This window comes from Bos indicus, chromosome 22, assembly GCF_029378745.1.
Source record: "Bos indicus isolate NIAB-ARS_2022 breed Sahiwal x Tharparkar chromosome 22, NIAB-ARS_B.indTharparkar_mat_pri_1.0, whole genome shotgun sequence".
NCBI lineage: Eukaryota > Metazoa > Chordata > Mammalia > Artiodactyla > Bovidae > Bos > Bos indicus.
In genome coordinates, this window is record NC_091781.1 from 9,003,179 (window position 1) to 9,027,272 (window position 24,094).

General features: G+C 38.8%; 1 non-coding gene across 1 annotated transcript; it reads left to right on the forward strand.

Annotated features, from left to right (window-relative positions):
* The first annotated feature begins 322 nt into the window (after nucleotides 1-322).
* On the forward strand, nucleotides 323-394 carry TRNAC-ACA (transfer RNA cysteine (anticodon ACA)). The gene has a single exon. It is a non-coding gene; the product is annotated as a tRNA-Cys (tRNA).
* The last annotated feature ends 23,700 nt before the right edge of the window (nucleotides 395-24,094 follow it).

The window sequence follows — 24,094 nt, forward strand, 5'->3', positions numbered from 1 at the left end:
GATTAAAGGTGATTCAATATGTTCGCCAAATAAACAGCCTCCCTCTTTTTGGTGAAATCATCTTCCTAATTCCATATTTTGTTGTTGTTGTTCAATCGCTCAGTAACGTCTGACTCTTTGCCACCCCATGGACTGCAGCATGCCAGGCTTCCTTCTCCTTCACCATCTCCCTGCTTGCTCAAACTCAGGTCCATTGAGTTGGTGATGCCATATTTACTTTGGTAGTTTTATCCCTACTTTCCACTTTTAGGGAATCAAAAAATGTGTCATAGTCATTATTACCGTAGTAGAAAATGCCAATTTATGTCAACTTCAAAGGACTTCCCTGGTGGCTCAGATGGTAAAGCATCTGTCTACAATGCAGGAGACCCAGGTTCAATCCCTGGGTTGGGAAGATCCCCTGGAGAAGGAAATGGCAATCCACTCCAGTACCATTGCCTGGAATATCCCATGGACACGGGAGCCTGGTAGGCTACAGTCCATGGGGTCGCAAAGAGTCAGACACAACTTTAAGACTTCACTTCACTTCACTCAGAGGTCACTTATGTATTGGAGGTGCTGGTTGTGGTTTAGTTGCTAAGTCGTGTCTGACTCTTGCGACCCTATGATCTGTAGCCTTCCAGGTTCCTTTGTCCATGGGATTTCACAGGCAAGAATACTGGAGTGGGTGCCATTTCCTTCTCCAAGGGATCTTCTGAACCCAGGAATTGAACCCATGTCTCCTGGGGCTCCTGCATTGGCAGGCAGATTCCTCAATGACTGAGCCACCAGTCAGTAGGTATTAATTTATTCATTCAACAAATATGCATTTAGTACCTACTATATCCTGAGCATTATGGTAAATTCTGAGGGTCATTGTTCTTTTGCTGCTCAGTCACTCAGCTGTGTCTGCCTCTTTGCAACCCCATGGACTGCAGCATGCCAGGCTTCCCTGTCTTTCACAATCTCATGGAGCTTGCTCAAACTCATGTCCACTGAGTCAGTGGACCCATCCAACCATCTTGTTCTCTGTTGTCCCCTTCTCCTCCTTCCTTCAATCTTTCCTAGCATCAGGGTCTTTTCTAATGAGTCAGCTCTTCACGTGTGGCCATGAGTAAGCTCTTCTTACAGGTGGCCGAACTATCGGAGTTTCACCTTCTAATGAATATTCAGGTTTGATTTTCTTTAGGATTCACTGGTTTGGTCTCCTTGCAGTCCAAGGGACTCTCAAGAGTCTTCAACATCACAGCTCAAAAGCATCAATTCTTCAGCATTCATTTCTTCTTATTGTCCAACTGCCACATCCATACATGACTAGGGGAAAAATCATAGCTTTGACTAGATGGACCTTTGTTGGCAAAGTAATGTCTCTGCTTTTTAATGTGCTGTCTAGGTTTGTCGTAGCTTTTTTCCCAAGTGACAAGCATCTTTTAATTGTTCTTTATGAAGTTAAAATCCCAAAATATCTAAGGGAAGCATGAGAATTGGGGAATGGAAAACTGCAAGCTATCCATCAATAAATGCAATTGTAATAGATTCTCTAAAAAGAGAATAGTGGAGAATGAGAGATCTTTCTAAAAGGCCCAAATGATGAGAATAAAAACTAGTGATGAGACTTCCCTGGCGATCCAATGGCTAAATCTCTGCAATCCCAATGCAAGAGGCCTGGGTTTGAATCCTGATCAGGGAACTAGATCCTACATACTACAGCTAACAACTGGTGTATTCAAATTTAAAAAAATAATAATAATTGTTTTGAAAAAAAAATCTATTTCTTAGGATCGGTTCAGTTCAGTCACTCAGTCGTGTCCAACTATCTGCAACCCCATGAACTGTAGCACTCCATGGCCTCCCTGTCTATCACCAACTCCTGGAGTTTACTCACACTCATGTCCATTGAGTCAGCCATCTCATCCTCTGTCATTCCTTTCTCCTCCCACCTTCATCTTTCCCAGCATCAGGGTCTTTTCAAATAAGTCAATTCTTTGCATCAGGTGGCCAAAGTATTGGAGTTTCAGCTTTATCATCCATCCTTCCAATGAATATTCAGGACTGATTTCCTTTAGGATGGACTGATTGGATCTCCTTGCAGTCCAAGGGACTCTCTAGAGTCTCCTCCAATACCACAGTGCAAAAGCATCAATTCTTTGGTGCTCAACTTTCTTTATAGTCAAACTCTCACATCCATACGTAACTACTGGAAAAACCATAGCTTTGACTAGACGGACCTTTGTTATCAAAGTAATGTCTCTGCTTTTTAATATGCTATCTAGATTGGTCATAACTTTTCTTCCAAGGAGCAAGCATCTTTTAATTTCATTGCTGCAGTCACCATCTGCAGTGATTTTGGAGCCCAAGAAAACAAAGTCTGTCACTGTTTCCATTGTTTCCTCATCTATTTGCCATGAAGTGATGGGACTGGATGCCATGATCTTAGTTTTCTGAATGTTGAGTTTTAAGCCAAATTTTCACTCTCCTCTTTCACTTTCATCAAGAGGCTCTTTAGTTCCTCTTTGCTTTCTGCTATAAGGGTGGTGTCATCTGCATATCTGAGGTTCTTGATGTTTCTCCCAGATATCTTGATTCCAGCTTGTGCTTTATCCAGTCTGGCATTTTGCATAATGTACTCCACTTATAAGTCAAATAAGCAGGGTGACAATATACAGCCTTGACATAACTCCTTTCCCGATTTGGAATCAGTCTTTTGTTCCATGTTCAGTTCTAACTGTTGCTTCTTGACTTGCATACAGATTTCTCAGGAGGCAGGTCAGGTGGTCTGGTATTCCCATCTCTTGAAGAAATTTCTATAGTTTGTTATGAATCACACATTAAAAGGCTTTGGCATGGTCAATAAAGCAGAAGTAGGTGTTTTTCTGGAACTCTCTTGCATTTTCCATGATCCAGCAGATGTTGGCAATTTGATCTCTGGTTCCTCTGCCCTTTCTAGATCCAGCTTGAACATGTGGAGGGTCTCAGTTCATGTACTGTTGAAGCCTGGCTTGGAGAATTTTGAGCATTACTTTGCTAGCATGTGAGATGAGTGCAATTGTGTGGTAGTTTTAACATTGTTTTGCACTGCCTTTCTTTGGGTTTGGAATGAAAACTGACCTTTTCCAGTCCTGTGGCCACTGCTGAGTTTTCCAAATTTGCTGACATACTGAGTGCAGCACTTTAACAGCATCATCTTTTAGGATTTGAAACAGCTCAATTGGAATTCCATCACCTCCACTAGCTTTGTTCATAGTGATGCTTCCTAAGGCCCACTTGACTTGCATTCCAGGATGTCTGGTTCTAGGAGAGTGATCACACCATCGTAACTATTTCTTAGGATAGTGGCAAGGGTATGTCATTATTAAATGAGATAATACAAATTCACTTTTAAGGCTTTTGTATAATTACATGAGATGATAAGTGCACATCTTGGGTTAATGTGCTGACCCCCAGAGAACACTCAGTTGAGATGGGAAATAATCATCTTGATTTCAACAGCTTCTGCCACTAAAAAGAGATAAATCATGGCTATGACTGACTGTCCTGACCTGCTGTCACAGAATTTCCCCCATAAAATTTCCTGTCTTCAGAAGAGGGCAGATTAACTGTCCTTTCCCTTTTTTAAAATAGACAACCTTCCTTAAGATAGATTCTCCAGTTACTTAAGTTGTCTCATGAAGTGGAAGCTACTTTTCTTATTAAGCACTAGGAAAGTGATGGCAAGTTCTTTTTCAGAGAGGAATCACTCAATCCTACTAAGAAATCAACTCACTCTTCTAAAGATGGACTTTTCCTCCCATTCATCAGCAAATTTGCATCAAGTCTCGAAGCATTAATTAAAATTTCTTCACCAAATATCTTTTGTTAATGAGCTGTTTTCCAAGTTCAAATGGTGCTGTTGATGCCACTAGAGAACATGGAATTTGCACCACAGCTGGAGTGTCTGAGAAAAAGCACATTCACAAAATGCAAAGCTCTGGCCACTGGGAACATCCAACAAGCTGTTTTCTGAAAGGAAATATAGCTGCAGTGTGGACCTTGAAGTATACATTCAAAAATATTTCCAAGTCAGTTTTGAACTATTTTAAATGAATTATTTTCAGGATGTTAGTCATGGATTTCATTGCTTGAAATATACATGTGAAAAAGGGAATAACACCACTTATTTTAGGATAAGGAGGTAATTTGGGCTGAGTGGTGCATTCATCCCTTGGCTATTGGTACCTTAAAGAAATGCCAGGAGGATGCACAGTTCTATAAATGTAAACCATCTTAATGTGCTTTTAAAAAGTTCCTAGGGATGTAGAATTTTTCCAACATAATACATTCAATTTTGGTCTCATTTTCTTGTCTATTTTTATTGTATTCGTTTATTCATAACCTGACTTGTTCAAAAATAATTCAAACTGTCTTATAAAAATGCAGATCTTAGAGCAGAATGAAAAACAGAAGGAAATGAAAACGTTTGAAATAAAGGGGAAAATACAGAAAGAAAGACTGACCCAGTTGATAGATAAGTGACCGCTTCAAGGTCTATGTGTTGCTCAAGGTCCCACACATTTGAATCTAAGCTTATTTATTTCAGGAAAAATCAGCTCTTTCCTTGTTTTGAGACTGTAGGTTAGCTTTCTTCCATTGGTCCCTGCACAAAATCATGAGCAAAATCCTCAACAATGTCCATGTATGAAACACACCTCTAAGTTGCATGCTTCCCTGGTGGCTCAGCTGGGAAAGAATCTGCCTGCAATGCGGGAGACCTGGGTTCGATCCCTGCGTTGGGAAGATCCCCTGGAGAAGGGAAAGGCTACCCACTCCAGTATCCTGGCCTGAAGAATCCTAGAGACTGTATAGTCCATGGGGTCGCAGAGTCAGGCACTACTGAGTGAATTTCACTTTCACAAGTTGCACAGCACTGGTTCTTTTGAGCTTCATGAATACAGGTAGCTGGTATGGTATCAATACGTTCAATGTGCAGTTTCTTCAATGGTCTGATACGATGCTGCCCATATTATCAGAATGGATGGGTGTGCATCTATCAGCTTCCTTCTCCATTAATGCCCTTCTCTTAGATCATTTTTTTAAAGGACATGATATTGAATTCTTTACTGGAATTCAATATCATGCTCCCCTAGAGGTTCCTCTGGCATGCTTAAGTCATCTGAGCCAGAGAGAAGACTGACCCGCTCTTGAAGAGCACCAGGAATCTGTGTTGTAACTGCACTATTAAAACTCAGTTCTCTCTCTACTTATTTAGTAGAGAATTGCTTTATACATCAATTAGTTTATTAAAAACAAATACTTATTGAGGCTGCCTTCACTCCAGTTTTTCTGGAGGTCACTAATTATGCAATAGATCTAATTCAAGACATACAAGAAGAAACTGATGAGTGCAGATACATTGTTTTGAACTTTTCAGGGAGAGTTAAAAAGAACGTGGTGTACATATATTTAGGAGTCAGAAGGAGGATGGATAATCTTTAGGAGAAGACAGACAAAGGGTGAAAAAAAGAAAAATGAGAACAAAGAGATTGTGATGTTTTAGATTTTAGAACAATGGAAATCTTTGAGAAATAGGCAGAGTCATCAATGTCAAAAAACTGGAAAGAGGTGAAGGGGGGTGAACAGTGAGGGGCCACCGTTGCCTATGATGATACAAGACTCACCGATGTCAACTTTTAGCAACCTAAATATCCATTGACTGATGAATGGGTAAAGTTGTGGTACGTATATATAGTAGAATATTACTCAGCCATCGAGAGAACTGAAATTTGATCATTTGTTGAGATGTGGATGAACCCAGAGTCTGTCACACAGAGTGAAGTAAGTCAGTCGGAGAAAAAAAAAATATTGTATATTAATGCATATATATGGACTCCACAAAACTGGTACAGATGATCTTATTGGCAGGGAAGGAATAGAGACACAGATATAGAGAACAGACTTGTAGACCTGGCCAGGGAAGGAGAGGATGAGATGAATTGAAGGAGTAACACTGACATACATACAGTACCATGGATAAAATAGACAGCTAGTGGGAAGCTGCTGTACAGCACAGGGAGCTCAGCTCATTGCTCTGTGCTGACCTAGAGGGGTGGAAGGTTCAAGAGGGAGGAGATATATGTATACAGATAGCCTATTCACTTTACTGTACAGCAGAAACTAACACAACATTGTAAAGCAATTATATTCCAATTAAAAAAAAAACATTTAGCAATGGAATAACTAGCAAGAGAGGAGTGTTTGCCATTTTAAAATGATGTTATTCTAATTCTTTCTAGATAAAATTAATTCTTTTCATCATACAATAGGTAACCTTTACAGACTGGCTTCTGTACTTAGAAAGTCTCAAGTCTTCTTTATTCACTCAAGTCTCCACCATGTCTCTTCATGGTTTGATAGCTCTTTTTACTGCTTAATAGTATTCCATTATCTGGATATACCACTGTTTATCTACTTACCTAGGGCATCTAGGTTGCTTTCAAGCTTTGGCAACTATGAATAAAGCTGTTGTAAATATTAATGTGCAAGGTTTTGTGTGAACATGTTTCCAACTCATTTGAGTATATATTAAGGTGGGTTCTTTGTATATTTTGGGTGTAAGTCCTTTATCGCATATATGTTTTGCAAGTATTTTCTCCTAGACCATGTATCTTTTCATTGTCTTAACAGTGTTTGCAGAGCAGAGATGTTTCTAAAATTAAGTCTAGCTTTTCGGTGATTTCTTTCAAAGGTCATGTATTTACTGTCATATCTAAAAAGTCATCATCAAACCCATTTTCTAGGTTTTCTCTTATGTTTTAGAAGCCTTATAATTTTGCATTTTACATTTAGGTATATTGTCCATTTTGAGTTAATTTTTGTGAAGGATATAAAATTTATGTCTAGATCCTATCCCCCATTTTTTGGCACATGGTTGACCAGTTGTTCCAGAACTATTTGTTGAAGTAACTATCTTTTCTTCATTGAATTGCCATTGTTCCTTTGTTGAGTTTACAATCAATTGACTAGATTTGTGTGGCCTATTTCTGGGTACTCTATTCTGTTCCATGGATCAATTGTTTATTATTTTCCAATGCCACATTATCTTCCATGACCATAGCTTTTGAGTGAACACTGAAGTTAGTGGTATCAGTCTTCCAACTTTGTTCCTCTTAGTAATATTTTGTCTATTTTGGGTCTTTTGCCTTTATATGTAAACTTTATAATCAATTTCTTGATATTCAAATCATAACGTGCTGAGATTTTTGTTGGAATTGTATTGAACCTAGAAATCACATTGGGAATAACTAACTTCTTAACAATATTGAGTCTTCATATTATAATTTAGAATCTAGACTTCATTGTTTGAAGATATAGCATTCTAAAACATGGAGGTTATTTCCAAGAACTAAAGAATAGACAATTCTGGGTTTATGCAGATCATAGTAAAAGTAAAATATGGAGTCTATTTTTCTTCTTAAAAACACATTTACTAAACCCAACAGTGTTGCCTATATGTGTTAATATATCAATTCATGCTCAGGAGGTTCATCTCTATCAGTATGGGCTCTGTAAGACTGCAAAGATCTTGGACACTCTCATAATGAAAAATGCACACATTTCATTCCTTTAAAAAGACACAGATTGTGGAAGCTCACAAAACTTGCCTTGTGTTTACCAAAAACTCTAGTCCCTTATACACAGTTGCCATAGAATGCCATCAAAAGCACATTTAACCTCCAAAAAGTAAAGATGGTATTGCTTCGTGGCATTTATTAAAAAGACATTAGCAGATTTTCAACTTATTCACCTTTTATGCTTCTGACAAAGAAAATCAACCTCCAGGGTGATGTATGTTAAACACTCTGTAACTGTTTGAAACTAGCTCAACAGCTGGTTATCCACTTTTCAGTTCACAACATGGAACCCATGGATTACACTCATCATCAACTTCCCATCAAAATAGGGTGGATTTTAAACTCATTCCCACTCCTATCCTCCAAGACACTATTCTCCGAATAACTGAAAGACCACCCTTTTATGTCTCCTAAAATGGAGTGGCAGAATATATCAGCAGAAGAAAGAACAGTGGATGTATTGAATTTGATTTTACATATGACTTACCCTTTTTAAGGCAATGTTCTAACAGTTGTGTTGGTCGATCAATCAAAGCATTTTGAAAGAATATTTAGCCTCCCATACTTTAGAGTTGGGGTATGGCTTTAGAGTTTAGCCACCCAGTGGCTCAGTGATAAAGACTCTGCCTTCAATGCAGGAGCTGCAGGAGACACAGGTTCGATCCCTGGATAGAGAAGATCCCCCTGGAGGAGGGCATGGCAACCTGCTCCAGTACTCTTGCATGGAGAATCTGTGGACAGAGGAGCCTGGAGGGCTACAGTCCATAGGGTAACAGAGTCGGACATGACTGAAGCAACTTAGCACACATGCTGCTGCTGCTAAGTCACTTCAGTCGTGTCCGACTCTGTGCGACCCCATAGATGGCAGCCCACCAGGCTCCCCTGTCCCTGGGATTCTCCAGGCAAGAACACTGGAGTGGGTTGCCATTTCCTTCTCCAATGCATGAAAGTGAAAAGTGAAAGTGAAGTCGCTCAGTCTTCTCCGACTCTTAGCAACCCCATGGACTGCAGCCCACCAGGCTCCTCTGTCCATGGGATTTTCCAGGCAAGAGTACTAGTTTAGGGTTAATACATAATTTTTTATCATAAGTGTTAAAGTTTTGAGTTTGTAATTTCTGTTAATTTATGAATATTAGTCTTTTAAAAAATAAGCACACTACATCATTTTTAAAAATTATTCATTGAATTAAAAAACATTTTTTTTGCCATAAGAAAATATTAAATAATTTTAAAGAGAGACTTGTGGACCAGACAGTAAAGCTTATTAGATGTAGAATATGTGAAATTATCTTCATTTTGCCTTCATGCTTCTGTCATAGTTTGTATTTATTATTATTTTTTTTACTTTACTTTCAAACAAATTTGTACTCAAAACTTAAAAACTGCAATATATGTTTTTCTTGAGACTCATCACATTCTGATCCTTTCTCAAATATTTCAAAGTGGTCATTTCTTTTTCTTATTCCATGGGTACTTTTAAGATTGTCTCATGATCTTCTAAACCATAGAAAAACTGTATTTCATTATATTTTTCTGTTCTTTTTTTTTTAAACTTACAGGAGTTGAAATTTTAGAAAGTACCTTCTATGTTTCTACATTTTTGTCCTATTTTTCAGTTATTTGTTTCTTTTATACTTCATTTAGAGCTGATCACTGGGCTCAGATTTCCAGATCATTACTTCATTCTCCAGCTTTTTTCCCCTGTTAAACCATCTGTCTAATTTTTTATTTCAATGGTTCCATTTTTGTATTATACGATCCTATAATTTCTTCTTTCGGAGAGGCAATATTCTTTCACTATCTGTTTGAATATGCAGTAAGCTCACTTTGAATTGTTCTGTTTACTCTATCAACGCTTTCTCTTGGTGTTCCTTTATTTTCTTAGATGCCCCCTTATCATCATGTTGGCATTCTGAATTTGGTAATTACAAGCTGTTTGCTCATATTTGCATCTTAAAATTCCTGATGCATTCTGAAGATGTTCGATCTGATGACAGTGATTTGTCCTTGGTGATTTGAGCTGTGGTATGAGAGTTGGTGGGTATAGGAGGCTCCATAGGACTACCCTGCTAATCTAATGAGAAAACAAGCACTCCCTGCATTAGTCAAAGCACACTGGCTCCTAGAGCCTGCAGATGAACACAAATAAGATGTTGGCAGTGTCCAAAAAGTCCATTTTCTCTGAATGCTGCCCTGCAGAAACCACCCAGAAGGCGCCCTAAAGCCCCCTGGGTTCCCTCCTTTGAGTTCCTTCAAATTCTGTACTTGGAGATTCCCTGACATCAACCATGCTTCTTTGCTTAGCATTCCTGCACACCATTTCAGCTCAGACCTTTTAAAACTTCATTTATTCAAAGATATACTTCATTATCAGGATAGAGCTTCCCTGGCAGCTCAGAAAATAAAAGAATCTGCCGGAAATACGAGAGACCTGGGTTTAGATCTCTGGTTCGGGAAGAGCCCCTGGGGAAGGGAATGGCAACCCACTCTAGTATTCTTGCCTGGAGAATCTCATGGACAGAGGAGCCTGACAAACTACAGTCCTTGGGGTCACAAAAAGTCGGGCATGACTGAGTGACTAACGCTTTCACACTTTCATCCTGAAAAATTAGGCTTTATATGTTTGAACTTTCCCACAATGGCACTCCTGCTTTCCTTTTCTGCTGGCCAGCTTTCTAACAGATTTAAATTTTTCTGAAGTACCCCTGCTGTCGCCTGATCTGGTGTGGGACACAGGTAGATGTGTGCTCATCCTGCTCTCCCGATCCGATTTCCACTTTATTCTCTAAAGAAACTCTCATGTCAAATTAAAATGCAATTATTTTCTTATCTTGATAATACCTTGTAATTTCTCTAATGCAGTTTCAGAGGAATGATAAAAGCAAATGGGTATTGCCTCTCCTAAAAGAGCTGTAAACCAAGGGGAACAGAGTTGCATATGTCACGGATTTAACATTGATACATTTTATGCCATCTTGAACTCCACTAGGAAGCATCTTCCTTCCTCAATGAGTTTCTTGGGACCAGCCATTTCAATTAAGTTGTTTATATTACCAAGCCCATTTGCACAAGCACATGCTTAGCTGCCCTGCCTGATAGCATAATGGATGGGTTAAATGATAAAGTTTTCTGTCTAGCTGAAGTTCTTGTGTGTTTGTGTGTGTGTGTGCTTGAATGTGTGTGTGTGTGTGTGTGTGTGTATTCACTTACAGACCTCGATAGACCTAACCTTCCCATCAGGATTGGATGGATACCTTACCCACACATTTCTTCAAGACTCAACTTTAGTGTCACATGTGCGTGCAAGCTCAGTCGCTAAGTCATGTCTGACTCTCTGCCACCCATGGACTGCAGCCTGCCAGGCTCCTTCGTTTATGTAATTCACCAGGCAAGAATGCTGGCATGAGTTGCCACTTCCTCCTCCAGGGAATCTTCCAAACCTAGGGAAAGAACCCACATCTTCTGCATTAGAGGTGGATTCTTTACCACTGAGCCACCTGGGAAGCCCATCACACACTATAAAAGACTATTTTTCCTCCCTCTGGGATTGGGTATGTGCCCTTTCATTGTGCTGAGAGCTCTGTTATCCCAAGTTCTATGGATTACATCACCCGGTACTGTATTTTTTTTCTCTGTCTGACCTTTCCCATCACCCTATCTTCCACTGAATCTGATCTATTTGAGAGCAAGATTGGTGGATTCTCTCTGATCATTCTCTTGCAATGGTCTGTCACATAGATTTATAGGCTCAATACAAATATTTTTAATATTGATACACACACATAAATACACAGAGATAGTTGTTCATACACAATGTCAATTATATAGAAAATAAATGCAACTGTTACAGTGAACAATCCTACCTTGCTTAAGTTAGTTGGCCCTATGTATCCTTGAAAGCTATTTGTTTCTAGATATTAGTTAGTTAGTTCAGTCGCTCAGTCGTGTCCGACTCTTTGTGACCCCATGAATCACAGCACGCCAGGTCTCCCTGTCCATCACCAACTCCCGGAGTTCACTCAGACTCACGTCCATCAAGTCAGTGATGCCATCCAACCATCCTCTGTCGTCCCCTTCTCCTCCTGCCCCCAATCCCTCCCAGCATCAGAGTCTTTTCCAATGAGTCAACTCTTTGCATGAGGTGGCCAAAGTACTGGAGTTTCAGCTTTAGCATCATTCCTTCCAAAGAACACCCAGGACCAATCTCCTTAAGAATTAGCAGTACAGTGCTGCGATGAACCTTGGTGTACACGTGTCTCTTCCCCTTCTGGTTTCCTCAGTGTGTATGCCCCGCAGTGGGATTGCTGGATCATAAGGCAGTTCTATTTCCAGTTTTTTAAGGAATCTCCACACTGTTCTCCATAGTGGCTGTACTAGTTTGCATTCCCACCAACAGTGTAAGAGGGTTCCCTTCTCTCCACACCCTCTCCAGCATTTATTGCTTGTAGACTTATGCGGAGGGTGGAGGGTTCAGGATGGGGAACGCGGGTATACCTGTGGTGGATTCATTTCGATATTTGGCAAAACTAATACAATATTGTAAAGTTTAAAAATAAAATAAAATTTGAAGTTGTTAAAAAAAAAAAAGAATTAGCAGTACATATTTATATGAGTATATCTTATGGATTCTCATTTAAAACATACACAAACTTTAACCACAGAAAGCGGTTTATGTTTATAATTTTGTATACTGATAACATAAAATTTTTAGTCTCATTATATATAAATTTGTCTTATAAATATAAACATGCATACATATAAGATTTTCATCTGTATTTGTATATGTTCACATATTGTATTTGTAAACATAAAGAGTGATAGGACAGGGAAAGGAGAAGAAATGCTTCTTATTACTATATTACTATGCTTCTGTTGCTGCTGCTAACTTGCTTCAGCCATGTCCAACTCCTAGCAACCCCATGGACTGCAGCCTACAAGGCTCCTCCATCCATGGAATTTTCCAGGCAAGAGTACTAGAGTGGGTTGCCATTTCCATACTCTGTTATTACTATGAGATATTGGATATTAATGACTGGAAAAGTTTGTGTTATTTGGTTATTTTCATGTTTTATTTTAATGTATGTATGTGTATATATTTCTTTTCAAGAATCAGGGGTTGACAGAGTAATAAAGAAATATTGTGGACTTTGAGCCCATAGGATCTTCACATGTATTATAAAGCACATTTTATATCTATTTACACAGGTATCAGTTCACTTCAGTTCAGTTCATTTCAGTTGTTCAGTTATATCTGACTCTTTGCAACCCCATGGACTGTAGCATACCAGGATTCCTGTCCATCACCAACTCCTAGAGCTTGCTGACACTCACGTCCGTCGAGTCAGTGATACCATCCAACCATCTCATCCTTTGTCATCCCCTTCTCCTCCAGCCTTCAATCTTTCCCAGCATCAGGATCTTTTCCAGTGAGTCAGTTCTTTGCATCAGGTGGCCAAAGTATTGGAGTTTCAGCTTCAGCATCAGTCCTTCCAGTGAATATTCTGGACTGATTTCCTTTAGGATGGTCAAGTTGGATCTCATTGCTGTCCAAGGGACTCTCGAGAGTCTTCTCCAGCACCACAGTTCAAAAGCATCAATTCTATACCCATGGGGGATTCATGTTGATGTATGGCAAAACCAATACAATATTGTAAAGTAATTAGCCTCCAATTAAAATAAATAAATTTATATTTTAAAAGAAAGCATCATTTCTTTGGTCCTTAGCTTTCTTTATAGTCCAACTCTCACATCCATACATGACTACTGGAAAAACCATGGCTTTGACTAGATGGCCCTTTATTGGCAAAGTAATGTCTCTGCTTTTGAATATGCTATCTAGGTTGGTCATAACTTTTCTTCCAAGGAGCACATATCTTTTAATTTCATGGCTGCAGTCACCATCTGCGGTGATTTCGGAGCCCAAGAAAATAAATTCTGTCACTGTTTCCTTTGTTTCCCCATCTATTTCCCATAAAGTGATGGGACTGGATACCATGATCTTAGTTTTTTGAATGTTGAGTTTTAAGCCAATTTTTTCACTCTCCTCTTTCACTTTCATCAAGAGGCTCTTCAGTTCCTCTTCACTTTCTGCCATAAGGGTGGTGTCATCTGCATATCTGAGGTTATTGATTTCTTCTGGCAATCTTGATTCCAGTTTGTGCTTCATCCATCCCAGCATTTCGCATGATGTACTCTGCATAGAAGTTATATAAGCAGGGTGACAATATACAGCCTTGACATACTCCTTTCCCAATTTGAAACCAGTTTATTGTTCTGTGGCCAGTTCTAATTGTTGTTTCTTGACCTGCATACAGATTCCGCTGGAGGAGGTTAAGTGCTCTGGTATTTCCATTTCTCGAAGAATTTTCCACAGTTTGTTGTGATCCACACAGCCAAAGGCTTTGGCATAATCAATACAGCAGAAGTAGATGTTTTTCTGCAATTTTCTTGCTTTTTCAATGATCTTACGGATGTTAGCAGCTTGACCTCTGGTTTCTCTGCTGCTGCTGCTGCTGCTGCTGCTAAGTCACTTCAGTCGTGTCCGACTCTGTGTGACCCCAGAGACGGCAGCCCACCAGGCTCCCCCGTCCCTGGGATTCTTCAGGCAAGAACACTGGAGTGGGTTGCCATTTCCTTCTCCCGCCTTTTCTAAATCCAGCTTGAACATCTGGAAGGTCACAGTTCATGTAATGTTAAGCATAGCTTGAAGAACTTTGAGCATTCCTTTGCTAGCGTGTGCAATGAGTGCAGTTGTGCAGTAGTTTGAGCATTCTTTGGCATTGCCTTTCTTTGGAATTGGAATGAAAACTGACCATTTCCAGTCCTGTGGCCATTGCTGAGTTTTCCAAATTTGCTGGCATATTGAGTGCAGCACTTTCATAGCATCATCTTTTAGGATTTGAAAGAGCTCAACTGGAATTCCATCACCTCCACTAGCTTTGTTCGTAGTGATGCTTCCTCAGGCCCACTTGACTTCACATTCCAGGATGCCTGGCTCTAGGTAAGTGATCACACCATTGTGATTATCTGGGTCATTAAGATCTGTTTTGTACAGTTTTTCTCTATATTCTTGCCACCTCTTCTTAATATCTTCTGCTTCTGGTATGGTTAGGTCCATACCATTTCTGTTCTTTATTGTGCCCATCTTTGCATGAAATGTTCCCTTGGTATCTCTGATTTTCTTGAAGAGATCTCTAGTGTTTCCCATTCTATTGTTTTCCTCTATTTCTTTGCACTGATCACTGAGGAAGGCTTTCTTATCTTTCCTTGCTATTCTTTGGAACTCTGCATTCAAATGGGCATATCTTTCCTTTTTTCTTTGCCTTTCACTTCTCTTCTCAGCTATTTATTTGTAAGGCCTCCTTAAACAGCCATTTTGCCATTTTGCATTTTTTTCCCTTGGGGATGGTCTTGATCACTGCCTCCTGTACAATGTCATGAACCTCCATGCATAGTTCTCCAGGCACTCTGTCTATCAGATCTAAGACCTTGAATCTATTTGTCACTTCCACTGTATACTTGTAAGAGATTTGATTTAGGTCATACCTGAATGGTCTAGTGCTTTTCCCTACTTTCTTCAATTTAAGTCTGAATTTGGCAATAAGGATTTCATGATCTGAGCCACAGTCAGCTCACGGTCTTGTTTTTGCTGACTGTATAGAACGTCTCCATCTTTGGCTGCAAAGAATTTAATAAATCTGATTTCAGTGTTGACCATCTGGCGATGACACAGGCATGTGATTTTGTCCACTGTATCTAGTTTTGTTTTGTTTTAGGCAGAGGAGCCAGGTGCTTTATCAAAATGAGTCCAAAAAGGGATTCTTGTATGGTATTTGCTGCCTGCTCTAAAAAAATCCCATATATACATAAAAAGGTGGGAAGCGAGTGAGAAGAACCAAAAGCAGTGAGAGAGCAGTATTATTCTCTTGAGAAAAGGAAAAGTTACCCATTCACATATGGTGTTTGAAAATACACATTTCAAACAAATACATCTATATCTGTTTATGTTGAGTTTCAACAAATTACAACTGTGATCATCTCTGAATTAAACTCAGATTGTGCCTCAGAAAGGCTCAGTAACCCTTAAAATGGATGACAGTGAATTGACTTTAGCCTGTATCTCAATACCGTTAAGGAACAGTCCTCTAATGTTAGGTTCAATGTCTTGATATGAATTATAAATGAGTCTTCCATTTGTAGACAAGATGTCCAGTAATTTCCTTGAAAATTTTCCTAAGGTTTTGGGGGTCATTATGGTTGCCCTACCTAATACAGAATTTATACTCATCCTTTGGATTTCCCAGGTGGGCTCAATGGTAAAATCCACCTGCCAAGCAAGAGACATGGGTTCCATCCCTGGTTTGGAAGATCCCCTGGAGAAGGAAATGGCAACCCACTCCAGTCTTCTTCCCTAGAGAATCCCATGTACAGAGCATCCTGGCAGGCTACACTCCATGTGGTTGTAAAAGAGTCAGACACGATTTAGCGACTGAACAGCAACAGCTCATCTTCCAACAGTGTGATGCCTGGGACCTCCTGGAAATCAGAGGCCAGTGTGTGTCAAAGCCATATTCTTACACTTGGGGAAGACGTATAAAAGCCATGAAAACTGAAAGTGTTAGTCACTCATTTGTACAAGTCTCTATGGAATAGCCTATGTAGCCTATGGAATGTAGCCTACCAGGTACCTCTGTCCATGGAATTCTCCAGGCAAGAAAACTAGATTGTGTTGCCCATTCCCTTCTCCAGGAGATCTTCCCATGGGATCGAAGCCAGGTCTCATTCACTACAGGCAGATTCTTGACCATCTGAGCCACTAGGGAAACCCCTGTGTTCTTGGCATGATGTACTTCTTTGTTCTTACTTTTAATTCTTGGGAAAATGGAATTAATTAGGCAGTACTGATGATCACTTTGGGGTTTCCCTGGTGGCTCGGCGGTGAAGAGTCTGCCTGCTGGTGCTGGAAATGTGGGTTTGATCCCTGGATCAGAAAGATCCCCCGGAGAATGAAATGGCAACCCACTCCAGTGTTTTTGCCTGGGAAATCTCATTCAGTTCAACACTTTGTGACTTACCTGTCTTTTCTGCCTATTTCAATATCCATCCTGTGATGCAACTGACAGCTGAAACCTACACATGACCCCTGACCCACCTGGATTCTATTAATACCATTGTATTGAGATGACATAGCTCACTTCAACAGCATCATCCTGGAGAAAGAGTTTTCTTTCTTAGGTGGACATACTGCTCTGTACTTCCTCCAAGTGGATTGTCAGTTGACAAAGGATGCATGATACAGTATTCTGTGTGATATTATGTCTTCCAAAACAGATATGTTTTGGATGTTCCTGTCCCTAAATGTAGACCATAATAATTCACTCCCCACTTTGAACTTTGACCTTATAATAATAGTTGAGGAATTAGACTACTCATGGGATGTGATTCACTGGTATCTATTTAACACCTAGACATCCTATTTTGTTTTCATATTTTCCTGAGTGTTTGGTAAGCTGCAATGAAGACTGGTTCCTTTCTTAATCTGGTTTCTTTTGCTTTAATTTTCAAAAAGTCACTGAAGTGTTAGACAATGAGTAATAATGATGATGCAATTAAAGTAATAACTAGCAGTGAATCATTACTCTTTGAGACTTGGTTCTTAACAATTTGACATACTAATATGATGATTCCTGTTTTACAAATGAGAAATTGGAAGCTTAGAAAAGTTAAGTATATTTTTATTGTTCTAGGTTTCACATCTGATAAGTTGTGCAACTTCATATAATGGCATCTATTTTTCCCCTCCATGAATGTACATACAAGAATACACACATGTTTAAGGTAAGATTTAGCAAAGAAAATAGTAACATGCAAAGCTTTTGATGACTGTATTAAGTTGGAAGTCTCCAGGCTCGTTAACAACTGTATGTGCTAGGTAAATAGAGTAGGTGTAAATACATTACAATAGGTAAGATTGCCTTCTAAAGAATAATTTAAATGCACAAATGCTTATAAACTCTCCTTACTAAGATTACTCAGCTAATACTGATTAAAGCTAATCAGGATTAAAGGAATCTTGGTTTATATAAACTTTGTCTCTATTCACATTACAATAATTACTTGGAATCTGTAAACAATATTTCAAAAATATTCGTCATTCACTTAATTATTGCACATATATTGATTTGGATGACTTTTCACATTTAAGTGTCAGTCACTAAGTCATGTCCAACTCTTTGCGACCCCATGGACTGTAGCCCACCAGGTTTCTCTGTCCATGGACTTCTCCAGAGAAGAATACTCGAGTGGGTAGCCATTTCCTTCTCCAGGGGATCTTCCTGACCCAGGGGAGAACCCAGTTCTCCTGCATTGCAGGCAGATAAATAAGTATGCACATTAGTAATAGTGACTTATGATTTTAAAAAGATTTTTGTGATGTGGGCCATTTTTAAAGTCTTTACTGAATTTATTACAACATTGCTTCTGTTTTATGTTTTGTATTTTTGGCCGTGAGGCATATGGGGTCTTAGTTACCTAACAAGGGATCGAACTTGTACCCCTTGCGCTGGAAGGCGAAGTATTAGCCACTGGACTGCCAAGGAAGTCCCAATAATAGTAACTTACTATTATATATACCAATTGTGCCACAGTCACATGCTGTCTTAGATACTTATGATTATACATATCAGTTTTCTCACTGTAAACGTAAGGTAACTATCTTTCATTATAAATTAAACGACACTAAGTTTCATTTTTCTTCTGGGGGAACTTGTGTATATCATATGTCTTCTGGGGGAAAATTCTCCATTCTAGATGACTAAATAACCTTTAATATTTTGGCATTTCCACCTAGCTAGTTATTATACCTTATGATCTAATTAGCATTTGGTATTTGATATCTCCAGTGACTAACAAGGCCATCTAAATTAAAGCATTTCAAGTTGTAATGTCTTGTTAGAGAATTCTATTAAAATGGAAGAGAAACAGTGGCTTCTTCCATTCCTCACAGTTTACCTTCAGGTTTATTGGTTAATGTTTAATTCTCCAATGAAAACTTAATGATCTCAGAATGTCATGTATTTACGAAGTCCCAGGTTGCTCCTTTCTGTGTCTTGTCTCCAAAAGAAATTCTCTGAGGACTTTAAGAATCTGAAATTTTCAGCTTTAATTGTTAGGAATTTTTTTTAAAACTTCAAGACAGTATCCAGCAACCAATCTTTTCAACATACATATATATATATATATTTTTTTTAAACCTCCATTATAGAGAAAGCAATACAAAATTCCCTAATTATGGTGGCCTTTTAAAATTATGATTCTTTGGAATTAATTCTAAGTAGTATTTTTCAGAGGTTCATAATATATTCATCTAAACACATTGTGAAATACTAAATGAAGTTTAATTCGTTACATTTTACTTCTAGATTTAAATATATATAGATTTTTAAAGAACTTGTACAAAACTCTGTGGCAATGGAGCACACCCAGGAAGAGAAAGCAAAGAACTTTAAGTAGTGCATTGGGTTTGCCAAAAAGTTCATTTGAGTTTTTCCATAACATCTTATGTTGGAACAAACTTGTTGGCCAACTCAACACTAGGTATTTCCATATTTAGTTACAATGTATGCTGTAACACACACACACATACACACACACACGCACACACGCATACGCAGAGTCCCAAAAGAGAGAAAGCAGTTATCGTAAGCAGATTCTAAAGATTATTAGGTCTTTTAAAATTCAATTTAAATCATAAACTTAACCCAGAATCATTGATTTAGATCTTGCCACAATCTATCTTTTTGAAATATCCCCAGCTTTCTCCAATCCATACTCGGGAAACCCACAGCTATTTAGTACATGTGGTAAATAGAACAATAGATGTTAATGATGAGAAAGAAAGGGAAGCTGGGAGTATACAAATTTGAAAAAGTCTGTGCCCTCAGGAGTTTAACATTTGGTGGGAAGGAGTGCGGAGGTAAAAGTTATCCACATAAATGAGCATTAAAGAAATCGGCGGGGAAACTTTCTCTCCAAAAGGGTGACAATTTAATAGTCTAGCTTCAGCTACTTTGGGGCTTCCCTAGTGGCTCAGACAGTAAAGAATCTGCCTGAAATGCAGATTGTATATTGTATATATTGTATATTGTAAATTGTATATTTACAGAAGATATAACTACAGAATGGTTCTAGAATTGCTAAATCCTTCTTCCTGGGATTTTGTGAAGTTAGCCAGGTTTCTAAAGAATGTGTGTGTGTGTGTGTGTGTGTGTGTGTGTGTGTGTATGTGTGTGTATTAGTCACTCAGTCGTGTCCAACTTTGCGACCTCATGGACTGGAGCCCTCCAGGATCCTCTGTCCATGGGATTTCCCAGGCAGGAATACTGGAGTGGGTTGCCATTTCCTTCTGCAGGAGACCTTTCTGACTCAGGGATTAAACCCAGGTCTCCTGCATTGGCAGGAAGGTTCTTTACCACTGAGCCACCAGGGAAGCCCACCTAAGGCATATAATCCTGCTAATATTATTAGACAAGGGACTCAGCTATCTTTGATGTGAAAGCCGCAGGTAGCTTTCCTTCCAGAATTCTGCCTGAATCCTTCTATCATCTGTCAAAAAGTCAAAAAGCCAATCAAAATATTCCCAGGAAGACATATACAAGGATGAAGTGAAAAAAGCAAATAAAGCTTTGAGAAATTCAGAGAAATAAAAAAAGCAGATAAGGTGTTGGGGAGAAATGGAAGAATGAATTGATGATACAGCTTTTGAACAAGATTCTTAATCAGAAAAATTTAGATCCAAGGAAATAGAGAAGACCAACCAGAAAAGAATCATTAAAGATCTCACAATTGGAGACTGTCAGTGTATCCCCCACCTGGATTTTCTAATCTTCCTGAGTGAAGGAAGGGAATTTGCAGTACATGTTCTTGGAATGATGGGGCTGGAGTGTTTCATGGGGAATCTTGAACATAGATAGGCTTGTGATTCATCCTGTCGTACAACCACATCTATTCCCCTCTTCTGTAGTAATATAATTTTACATTTCACAGGCTCAGTGGTAAAGTATCTGCCTGTAATGCAGGAGATGTGGGTTCAATTCCTGGGTGAGAAGATGCCCTGGAGAAGGGAATGGCAACCTACTCCTGTATTCGTGCCTGGAGAATTCCATGGACAGAGGACCCTGGTGGATTACGTTCCATGGGATGGCAGAGTCAGACCTGACTGAGCAGCTAACACTTTTCACTTTCACTTGACTAGCGAAAGACTCAATTTCCTCATTTCCCTCTGGATTATCAGTGATCATGAACTAAGTTCCAACCAACATAGTGGAAGTTTACATCAGATGGATAACGTCTTTGCTGTACCTATCAAGGAAAAAAAATGTGAGCTTCCATCTCCCCTTTTCCTTTGTCCTGCTGACCTGAATACAGGCGTTATCATGTAGGAACATAAAACAGAAGCACTATATTTAAGAAAGTAGAACTATGTGGAGTTGCTGAAGATTACAGACTCACTATGCCAGCCCTGGGTGACCAATCTGGATTTTCATATTTTGGAGAAATAAACTTCCATCTTGAGTGAAATATTATTATTTTATAAGTCTCTATTACAGCAGAGAAAGACCCTTCATTTTGATGAACACATTTTGCATTAGAGAGCTTGGAAGATGTGGCTATCTTCATGATAGTGTGTGACAAATTTTAACAGTGCCTCAAATGTAGACAGCATTCAAAACGTTAGTTTAAAATGTTGTACTTGATTCACAAAATGTATTTCCTGAAAGTATTGTGTGGAAAAAAAACATTGTGCATGTTCACTACTATCTCAGCCTTCTCATTTCCTGGTCACATGACGGCATCATAGTCTCCTCTTCCCTTCTGTGAGGCATGGCAGATGACCTACACTGGCTAATGAAATGTAACACCAGGCATTACTGTAGGGATGAGGCATAGAAAGGCTGCTGTGTGATTCTCCATGCTCTGTTTCATGACCTTGATCACTGCTGCCATTCCAAATAGTATACCTCTGTCAGCCTAGTCCTAGAGAGTGAATGAACTCAACCCTACTCCTACCCCAGGCAAGAACAAAGAGCCCATAAGGGAATAAAGGAAGACGTGCCTTCCTTATTTAAGCCACCAATAACTGGAGTTGCCAATAACCTCACCACAACTCAGAGCCTCCTGACTTACCAATGGATGAATTTAAATCACATTGCCTGTGTATTTGAGAAGACATTGATTTTTCAGGTGATCTTTGACTATCCCCTCATATCTTGCTCCTTGTTCTTATCTTTTAAATCAAAGAAATGAGGGTAAGATTTCCAATTATTTTACTGTAATCAGAGGGCAGAGAGTAAAGGCAGACTTGTTTTCTGAATCAAAACCCAGGGCACATCTAACAAATTATGTTATTTTCATCATAGCGGAATAGTTTTACCCTAACTACATCAGACTCTCATTAGTGTTGAGTAGAAATGGATGCTGAACTAAGGTCGTTTTTCATAAGGCAAAAAGTTCTAAAATGTATTTAAGAAAATATTTTTATATATTATTTTATTGCTTTTGGGAATTTAATCCTTCCATTAATTACGGATTTCTTCTGCTTATAAACCAATCATGTGAGGTTATTTATGGTTAACCGAAGCCAGGTTATCAAAAGAGTTTTCCTTCCATATTGTGTATGGCACCATTGTTTCAAATTCAGAGTGACTGAAAAAAAAGGAATGTAATAGGAAATCAAGATTGAAACAATAGGTTGTTTTGTGTGTGTGTGTTCTCTTATTCTGTTGGGTCAAAAATATTATAACTACCAAAGAAAATGATGGTACACAGGTGTTGTTATTGCATTTACAGCCAATGTGGCTTTTAAGGTGGTTACTATAGTAACACAATCACTTATAGGCTATAAGACCATTAAGAGAAACTAGTGATAAAGTAAGCTCATTATAACAGATCTTGTATTGCTTCACTTCCGGTTGTGTCTGTTTTCTGGCAAACTGCTTTAGTAGAGCTATTAAATTAAACACACACACAGACACAAGAATGTCACACTTATTCATAAAATATTTTTGGACAGAGGAAATGGGGACTTTGAAAATCACTGCAGATGATTTTTTTTTAGTGTTAGCAGAACTTTGAAAACATGCAAACAATTCTATTTTAAAAGACTAAATACAAAAAGTGTGAAATACAGAACACACATACACATGATAAAAATTATCTGATATATATACATGTATAGTAAATAAATAATATGTATTTTGCTATTTTAACATTTTAGTTCCTCCTCCCACAATATCCTCTTAGGGTCACATCTCTGGATATAAACCAACAGACAAGTATATTGGGACCCAAACAAGATCCATGACCAGCCCAGGAAGTTAATGAGTTGACTAGGCAAAATTTTCAAAAGGATGTACTTTACTCACAAATATCCTCTCTCTCATTCCTTTGGAGAACTGTTTCATTACTCAGAATTATTCTAGATTGTTTTGTGTATTTTATTTGAAGAATACCATTTCCATTATGTTGTGAATAAAATCAGATTCCTGCCCCATCTTTGCCTGAACATACATACATGTTTCTACATACGAAGATACAAGAAATTAGCCACCTTATTAGGAGGGTATGTGCTGATGGAGTTGAGGGAATAAAAATGTGGGCTGACTTCACTCTCTAGGAGGATGGAGCAGAATCAGTTTTCCCTGTTTCTCCCAGAGAAGTCAGCCCAGATGACTTCTTCACCATGACTCATTGAGGATTGTAGATGCTCATTAAGCCTGAAACAGGACTTCCCTGGTGACTCAGTGGATAAGAATCCACCTGTCAGTGCAGGGGGCATGGGTTTAATCCCTGGTCTGGGAAGATTCCATATGCTGCAGAGCAACTAAGCCTATATGCTACAACTACTGAATCCCACTCACCTGGAGCCTTTACTCAGCAACAAGAGAAGCCAACTGCAATGAGAAGCCTGTCCCCAAAGAAGAGTAGCCCCGACTCACCACAACTAGAGAAAAGCCTGTGCAAAGCAACGAAGACCCAGCACAGCCAAAATAATGACAATAAAAGACTGAAACAGCAAATGAGTCCTTTGTTTGCTGAGAAAACATGGCAATTAATTTGCAAGGATTTTTTAACATTAAAGACATGCATGCATTTACCTCCTTCTGCAGAGTGTCTGAAAAAAAATGACTCCTGATTAATATCACAATAATATTGCAGGTAAATATCTAAGTAAGCTATTCACTTTCCAAATGAAGATCATCTGTTAGCAGATACTCATCTCCCACTGTGATCTGGCACTAGGGTAGATTATTTGATTAATTACTACCCTCCCTGAAAAACAAATGCTTTGCCCTGTATCCAAACCTGTCAAGTTCACACTAACTGCTAATTTCCATCATTAACTTCAAACCTATTTACTGAAGTCAGATAATTCTGTATCCTAATGAACATTCCCTGGGCTCTACACACTGCAAATTCAATGCTTGGTGATTATATCAATTGAAAATGAA